This window comes from Mus musculus, chromosome 3 (assembly GCF_000001635.26).
Source record: "Mus musculus strain C57BL/6J chromosome 3, GRCm38.p6 C57BL/6J".
In the NCBI taxonomy this organism is placed as follows: Eukaryota; Metazoa; Chordata; class Mammalia; order Rodentia; family Muridae; genus Mus; species Mus musculus.
Window position 1 is genome coordinate 38,702,617 of NC_000069.6, and position 9,293 is coordinate 38,711,909.

A 9,293-nucleotide genomic window follows, 5' to 3' on the forward strand; every position below is an offset into this window, starting at 1 on the left:
AAAAATTTAGGTAATTTTCACGGCAATAAGCATCATCTCAATTTCACGGCTGATTCTGGGGACATGAGCACAAGTCTGTAAAATAAAGCCCTTTAAAATCCGGGCTTGGTCCCACTCACCATTCAGCTCAGAGCCTGATGGTCTTTGTCATTTTTGAAGGCTTCACTTCACAGCCAACATGGTCCTAGTAAGATTTGTTTTTTATCAAGATCATAGACAAAGAAACAGAGAAGGCCCGAGGGTGGCTTACTAGCCACTCCGATTTTCAAATATTGTCAAACCTGGAGACAACGAACAAAACCAGCTCGTTCGTAAAGTGGATTGGAACCGTCTTGGGGTGAGGAATGTTCTAAAAAGATAGTGTTGAGTTCCTCTCTGGGAGTATAAGACTATTAAAACAATAGACCTAAGGAATTAGAGTTTCCCCTAGGAATCTTTTGCTGAAGACTGGTGCCTACGAAAAGGATCTTATATCCAGGATGAAATTTCACACAGTTGTGAGTTTGTCAGATGCTCTTCAGTAGAGAAAGACCCTAGATAAAGGCTGATCATGGCTGCAGATCCCACCTTGACTGGGACTGCTCAGCAGAGCTCATCCCTGCCTTTGATTTAAGTCTAAGCCCCATGCCAGGACTCTAAAGATGGACTTGCAGGGGTGGGGTCACAGGAGCCCTAAAGTGTAAGTCTCCTTTCTCTGCTTCTCACAGTCACTTGTTTTTTATTGATGACGATGACTTGAGTCTCGCTTGTTGGGATTACCGAGGCTTTCACCATAGTAAACTCAGCAACACTGTGGCCAGCAGGCATCAGCAAGGACAATTCTGTCAAGAGTGCTAAACTCAAAAGGAACCGAACTTCCTCCAACTGGCATTACCCTGTTGGGATAGAAGGTGACAAAAAGTGGTCTACAAGAGTCACTGGTGGGTTTTTACAGATTTTGAATCAAAGTTCTTTTAGTGTGAAGAGATTCTGACCAGCTCAAGTGTGGGGAGCAGGGCTCTGTCAGGCCTTGCCCTTCTTCCCCATTCCCTCTGTCTTGCTGAAATCTGTTAGATTATGTTCCTAAAGTTAACCAACAAGGTCTATCCCCTTATTTGGCCACTTCTTCCTTCTGAGGCTGACTATGAAGTCCCTGCTATCAAAGCATTGAAGCCCAGCAATCAAAAGCCCCCTTTGGCTCATCTAATTATCATTCCCAATTAAAATGAACCCACTCATTCTTAGGGTATAGGGTTTTTTCTTGTACCTTTATAAACTGCCATTTGCTTATGGGCTACATCTGTCTTCTCTCTAGCCAAAGGCAGTCCTTTGTCCCACTCCAGGGCACATACCCCTCTTCCTTTCCCCTTGTACCTTTCCTCTTCTTCATTCTCTCTCTCCTGTCTTTCATCTCTTATCCCCTGCTCTCTGTCCCTCTGGGACAAATAAATCTATTTTGTGCTCAGAATTTGGTCGTAGGTGTCCCCAGCCAATATTTTCCTTTCATGGTGAATGTTGATAAGATAGATCCTCTTTTGGCTGATTTTTCTACCCCAAACCAACTATAGCAGATTAAATTGGAGTTTCCCTAAGCTTTGAGGGACTTTGAGTCAGGCCAAACTGGATTAGTGGCTTTATGCTTAAAGTAATTTCAGAACCAACCAATGTAGGATGAAGCAAACAGGCTTGGAGATTAATAATAAAGATATTTTAATATAGACATAAGCATGCGGGTAGTAAAAGAGAGGCACTCTGGATGAAAGACTTATGGAATTGTGGATATGGAATCTGAGAGGGTAAGACAGTTAACTATTCCTACTTCCTCATTGCATCTTTCTATTTTTTTCCTTTTTATTAATTAAACCAAAATGGAAGAGTGTTAGTATTCCTTCTAGGCTCTGCCCAACAGCTATCTGGCAACAGCCAGGTAAGCCTGCCTGGCTTGCAATATTTGGCCCCTCCTTGAACTCTCTACCCCTTTTCTCGCTGACCCTCTGACCCAATTTCTCCCTGTCTTCCCCCCACCCCATGTGTTCCTAGTTGGCCTCTCCCCCCCCCCCTGTTCCATCTTTTTCTCTGCCTCTATTCCCTTCTCAGCTCCCCTTCCCATGCCCTAAATAAACTCTATTCTATACTATTCCCCCTGTATGACTGGTACTTCAGAATGAGGGATACCTCAGCATTGGCCTGCTGAGGCACCCTCCCTGCAACCTCACCATGCCACACTAGATCAAACATATCCTGGTTTCCCTTTTTTATAAAACACAACAGAAAAGACCACAAAGGACTCTGGGGTTGGGAGGGCATCTTAGGATTGGCCACTTAGACTCTTTTGGTGACTCTCAAGTTACATCTCAAAAAAGTTGCTAAGAAACTCTTTTTCTCATCCCTTATATGATTTTTAAGATTTTCTTGGAACCCTGAAGTGCTTTGGGTGGAATCACACTCCCATAAGGTAAAGCCAGGAGCGATTAGGACGGAACAAGGTGTTTAGGACATGCCATTTCCCTGGGTGGGTTTCTAGTGAGAGTCTTGGAAATGTGCAGGTTCACAGCTGAGAGGGGGAAAGGCCTAAAGCAGTTGTTAGTGCTGCTGGAAGTCTTGCTTCCATGCTGACAGAGGTTCCACCAGGCTCCAGCGTAAGGAACTCCCCTCCCTTCTCCTGTCCTCAAGATTTTTCTCTGTATTTCTATGTTACCTCCTACTATGTATGTATATATATATATATACATAATATACATAAACATTCTATGTGGGCATGTAGAATAACTGAACCTTCATACCACTGACGTTTACATTTTGAAATGTCCTACTGATTTTAAATTAGCATATGCAATCTTTTCCATGTATGTCCACTGGGTAATAGACTGCCAAGAGTTTTTTTCTATACACTTAGAAAAGGAAACCTTGAAATTCAAATTATTTCCTGGCCATTAGGATGATTTCTGCTTCACAAAGACAGCACATAAAGTAAGCACATCTGCCATCGGAGTGTTCAGTAGCTTTCCTGTTTTGTATTTTAGATGTAAGAGACTCTGAGCTAGTATTTTACACCATTTAAGAAGCAGGTGGCCAAATAATGCTGCCTACTTTTCTAAATGACAACCATCATATCAACTTGTTGCCAGCCTTCATATTCTAAATTTATCACTTAAGATTCAGCCCTATCAGACACACTGCTGAACAATCCGTAAACTGGGGCAGTTTTCTGAGGACTTAGTAGGACTGTGAAGATTTTAGGACTATTATTATTAATAAGCCCAATTAGACTCTCCCAGAATTCTCATTCTAAAACACTCCTTCTGAAGGAATACATATGTATGCATGCCCTCATATGAACATACATGCAGACACACATACACACACAAGTGCATGCACACACATACTAATGCATACACACACACACACACACACACACACACACACACGGGGAGAGAGGCGGGGGAGAGGGGGGGAGAGAGACAGGTAGAGAGAGAGAGAGAGAGAGAGAGAGAGAGAGAGAGAGAGAGAGAGAGAGGGAGAGAGAATGTCTCATATCTCATGTAGCCCAGGTTGGCCTCACATCTGCTATGCAGCTAATAATGACCTTGAATTTCTGATCCTCTTGATTCTATCAAAGTGCTAGGTTACAGGCATGCACCACAACATTCATTTATGCACTGCTGGCTTTGGGTGCCAGGAGGTTGATGAGGGCAACTAGAACTGGACAACATTTCATTAAGACAGATTGCTGATGCTGAGGAGGTGGCTCAGTCCACACAGCACTTGTGGGACATGAGTTCTGATTCACAGCATCCCTGGAATGCAACACTTGTGGGACTACGGGGACATGAGTTCTGAACTCACATTTATGTGAGGGCCTGCAGTCCCAGTGCTAGTGGATCACCAGGAAAACCCTTGGTACTCAGTAGCCAGATAGTCCAGACAAATTTGAGGTTTGGTGAGAGGCACTGTATCAAAAAAACAAGGTGGAGAATTATTGAGGAAGAAACCCAAGGTTGACCTTTGGCCTCCATACACATGAATACATAAATACACAAAATGACAGCAAAACCCAGGCCATCAGAAGGTACAACCCATCCAGAGAAGAGACAAAGAAAGTTGCTGTCAGTGGGACGTTTCTAAATGACAAATATCTGCAATTTTCATGCAATGAAGAAATTCAGAGATTAGACAACAGCAAATTAAACAACTGGATTACCGTACATGATCTGTGTTTGGACTGTCTGGGTTGGACATATCCCTTGTTCTGTGGCAGTCCTACTCCTGACTGCCTGTCCTCTGCTCACAGGAGGAGACACTAGCATCATGTGTTCCTGCCCAAGGCGGGCTCTCTTTGCATGCCTACTTCCTTTGTTACAGTGCAAAACCAGCCCCCTGCTTGGGGAGAGACTAGGACACCTGCAGAGATCTTTCTATAGCAAAACATTTCCAGAAAGTATTGTGTTTTCCATAGTTCTCAGATATTTGGCTTCTTGGTTTTTAAATTTAAAAACATATTTATGTGTATGTGTCCATGTGCATGTAGGTGAAATATGGTCAGGTGCTCACAGGGGTCCTGTCTGTGTTCTGAGACATTCGGAGCAGTCACAAAAGAGGGTCACTCAAGGATGAATTAAGGCCTTACTAGTAGCAGGAAGACCCAAACTCTATGGACTGAATATCAAACCAATGTGCAAAAGTCTATATATTGATTATCAAGTTCCTCATAGCAAAATCCCCTAATCTAATCTATATGGTTTCTGAAGGATAGTCTCAATCCCTGCAACATTAATCTCTTCTGTGCACTGTTTGCAGTACTCAATAATGAAAAAACATCCCAGATGTGTCAGGACTGTCCTGTGACCAAGTCACGCAAGGACTCGGAAAGCTTCTTCAGAAAAACAGCTGCAGAGATAACACAGAGCAATCACTGTTCAACAAGGATTTCTTCAAGGTCTGTGATGGTTTCGATATGTTTGGGTCAGGGAACTGCCATTATTTGGAGGTGTGGCCTTGTTGGAGTAGGTGTGTCACTGTGGGTGTGGATTTAATAACCTCATCCTAGCTGCCTGGAATTCAGTCTGCCACTATCAGCCTTCAGATGAAGATTTAGAACTCTCAGCTACTCCCACACCGTGCCTGTCCGAATGCTGCCCATGTTCCCACCTTGATGATAGTGAACTGAGCCTCTGAACCTATAAGCCAGCCCCAAGTAAATGCTGTCCTTTATAAGACTTGCCTTGGCTATGGTGTTTGTTCATAGCAGTAAAATCCTAACTAAGACAAGGTCAAAGGGCATCTAGAAAACAACTGTTTATTTTAATGTTTACCATAGATATAATAATTCTACTAGAATTCCTACTACAATATTTCTCAAGTATTTGGTTTCTTGGTTTTCAAATTAAAAGAGATATTTATGCAAATGTGTCCATGTGTGCTCACAAAAGCCGGGGGAGGGTGTTAGGTTCCCTGGCAGTGGAATTCCAGGCAATTGTGGGCAGCCATGTGGGTACTGGGAGCAGAACTCAGTCTTCTGGAAGAGCAGCAAGTGCTCTTCAAAGCTTTATTTCCTTCTCTCTCCGTGGCTCATCCTTCAGAGTTGAGAGATCAGGGAAGCAGGCTCAATTCTGGGAAACTCTAGAAGGAGAACATAGCTCTGGGTGTATTTAAATGCACGCTAAAGTTGACAACATGCCTCCACTTCTCTCATATAGATGTCATATTTCTGGTTGGTCCTGAAGGAGAAGAATAGAGTATCGCTTACACGTGCCCATGAAACATAAATATCTGGTTGCATGTGAGATGTCCTGGACCAGAGATCTGCAAGCAGACGTGGAGGTGTGTCAGACACATGGGTGCTATGACAGGAATGCTCTCTCTTATGCTTGCGCTGAGGCTCTCTGGGTCATTTTCCCCGGAGCAGTTTACAGAGGTGTATACTGAGGTTGTACTGCTGTGAAACTCTTTTAAAACTGCATGATCTTCAGCAAGGCATCCGGGCATTGGTATATAGAGAGCTGCGGCTACAGCTGCGGCTAAGGTGAAGGCAAAAAACACAGAGATGTCCATGGCCAAGGCCCAGAGCAGAGTGAATTCTCCACCTGGACCCAGCAGTGCTGCCCGCTTTGGCACACAGGTCATGGAATATGTATTCTTTCCTGTCGCCAGATGTTCCTAAGTGGGCCCTGCCTGTAGCTCCTCCCTCATCTCTGTACTGGGATCCTGAAATTTTACCAAGATCTATAACTGATTTAGTGGCTTCAGCGTTTGGAGATTCTTGGCTTAAGTCACAAGGATGGGACTCATCTCACCACTGAACCAGTCAGGAGTCAACTCTACTCTGCATAACAAGTATCCTACTTTCTTGGCAATAGAATGGAGTAAGTAGTTTCCACCTGGAGCCAAAAACTAACTGGAAGAAACTGGAGGCTTGTGTGGACAGACGGTCCAGCTTGTGAGGCGCTTGCTGTGCAAGCCTGAGGACTTGTGTTAGATCCCCAGGCATTCCTGTAAATGTCTGATTACGAGTACATATGTGCAATCCCAGCACAAGGTGGCAGAGAAGTGGATCCCTATCGTGTGCTTGCCATGCAGCACAACACTCAGTGAGCTCCAGGACAACTAGAGAGGCCCCCATCTCAAACAAACAAACAAACAAACAGACAGACAGACAGACAGACAGACACACAAACAAACAACCCAGCGCGTGCGCACATGCACACACACACACACACACACACACACACACACACACACACACACACTCACATACATACAAGGTGCATGGTGTCCAAGGAACAGCACCTTACCCTTGTCTGTTGTTTACATGCACACTTGTGTACACACACACAAATGCACATCTGCATACACAAATAAAGATAGGACTGGGGTTAGAAAAAGAGGATTGAACAATATGCTTTGGTTTCTTGTGAGAAGAGAAAGAAAATAAAAGCAAAAACAAAGCAAGGCCATTTCCTTAGGAGAATTATTTTATTTACTAAGAACATGCAAGGTCAGCCATGAAGAGACTTTAAGTATTGTTAGTTCCTGTCCTCCTGAGCCATAGACACTAATCTAAATTTAAGCCTATATATGATGTAGTTACTGAGACTGGTATACCTTCAGTGTATAAAAGGCAGATCAGGAAGAGAGGACCGACAGTGGGGATCTGAACCTCATTTAGCACCAGATGTTGTCAAAGAACAAAGGAGCTTCTAGAATATGTCCTGTGAGGAGAGATGTAAATGGAGCTTGTCTGTGAATAGCTTTGAAAGCACAATTTAAAGAAGAAAGGAATACTTTCAAAGGCCCTGGAACAATCTTGGCTAACTTAACAGGAAGGCCAGAGTGACTCAGGCAGTGAGGGCACACGATGATGCTGGGAGCTGTATTGAGACACCCCAAACATCCCTTCCTATATAACATAAACCCTGGCCATCCAAGCCGAGGACGCAGGGAGGATACTGGGCTTGCATCCTCTGGTCCTGATACTGCAGCCACATCAATGCAGCATCTGTGTTTGAGAAAGGGGACAGATGTCCAGGACCTACCTCCACTGGAAGCCCAAAGAACCAGTGCTGCACCCACCTGACAGTCCATCCTCTTCATGTGCCATGCAGGCTTCTCTATGCTGTTCCCACAGCTCTCGAAACCTCCAGCTCAACACCCTGGTTAGAGAATCACTGTCTTAGGGTTTTATTGCTGTGAAGAGAGACACCATGACTAAGGCAACTCCCAAACAGGAAAACATTTAATTGGGACTGGCTTACAGTTTCAGAGGTATAGTCCATTATCTTTATGGCAGGCAGACATGGTGCTGGAAGAGCCGAGAGTTCTACATCTTGATCTGCAGGCAGCAGAAGGGGACTGTGCCCCACATTAGACAGAGCTTGAGCATAGGATTAATCCCACCACCACAATGATATACTTCCTCCAACAAGGCCACACCTTCTAATAGTGCCACTCCTTATGGGCCAAGGATTCAAACACATGAGTCTATGGGAGCCATTCCTATTCACCACATTCTATTCCCTGGCCCCAATAGACGTGTAGTCATAACATAATACAAAATGCATTTACTCCAACTTCAAAAGTCCCCATAGTCTATAACAGTCTCAAACTTGTTTAAAAGTTCGAAGTCTCTTCTGAGATTCACGCAATCTCTTAATTGTAAAATATAAAATAAAAAGACAGATCACATGCTTCCAACATACAGTGGCACAGGACATAGATTACCGTTCCAAAATGGAGGAGAGGCAGGATGGGGGTGGGGCGGGAGCTGCGGAGGGGATGCTGTACCAAAGCAAGTCTTCAAACTTCAAGTTTAGCACCTCCAGGTTTAATGTCAACATGCTCCTCAGATCTCCAACTCCATTCAGTTGTGTTGACTGTAACCTACTTCTTTCTCTTGGGTTGGAGCGAGGAGTAGGCTTCAAATGTTCTAGAGACCAGTGCCCTGGGAGGAGAGTCCAGACGTAGGGCTTCTGGGAGGCTCCGATCAGGGAGTCGACAGACAAGGTGAAGGGGGCGGGGGGGGGGCTAAAGGGTGAGCTTCAAGGAAGGTTTCCTGTGTATCTTACATGGGAACAGGCCGATAAACAAACTAAACACTGGCCACACGATTGCAGCCCTCCAGAGTCCCGGCACAAACTCCTGGGTTATCAGGAGCAACTCCATTGAGGGCTGCCTTACGTGTTCAAATTAATGTTTCCTTTTTTTTAATGAACTCTTACCCTGCCTAGTTTTTGTCAGATTGGATCAAATTACCTGGGCTAATTAAAATGATGAAGCCGAATTAGGGGTAGGACCATAATTACTTTCCTCATTATCAGGCCGCACTGTCAGTGGCTCTCTGCGTGCCTTTCCAAAGCAAGCAATCTGACGCTGCAGATTAGAGTCTTCTGGCATAAGCCGTCAGCCAAATGGATCCATGCAGCCCTTCCTTTGAAGATAATTGTTCAATGAAATGAGAGGTCAGCACCACACACCCTTTTCTACTCAAAGCAGACCTCTTTCTTTCTTTCCTTCTTTCTTTCTTTCTTTCTTTCTTTCTTTCTTTCTTTCTTTCTTTCTTTCTTTCTTTCTTTCTTTCTTTCTTTCTTTCTCTCTCTCTCTCTCTCTCTCTCTCTCTCTCTCTCTCTCTCTCTCTCTCTCTCTCTCTCTCTCTCTCCCTCCCTCCCTCCCTCCCTCCCTCCCTCCCTCCCTCCTTCCCTCCCTCCCTTCCTTCCTTCCGTTTTTTTTTTTTTTTTTAATTTTGACATTAACACTTCAGGACTGAATAGGTCATGGGGCAGGCCACTATCTGTGAGAGTAGAAAGAACAGTGTTCTGCCC

The 9,293-nt window shown here is 44.4% G+C and overlaps 1 long non-coding RNA gene across 2 annotated transcripts in view; it reads left to right on the forward strand.

Annotated features, from left to right (window-relative positions):
- The window catches only part of Gm29879, a 45,932-nt gene extending 39,009 nt beyond the window's left edge, over nt 1–6,923 (forward strand). The window contains exons 6-7 of one of the 2 annotated variants that reach the window (XR_389705.2): nt 4,777–4,915; nt 5,676–6,607. This is a non-coding gene — a long non-coding RNA (predicted gene, 29879). Of the gene's footprint in view, nt 1–4,776; nt 4,916–5,675 lie in introns of both variants that reach the window. The other variant, XR_003954465.1, reaches the window with a different exon arrangement.
- The last annotated feature ends 2,370 nt before the right edge of the window (nt 6,924–9,293 follow it).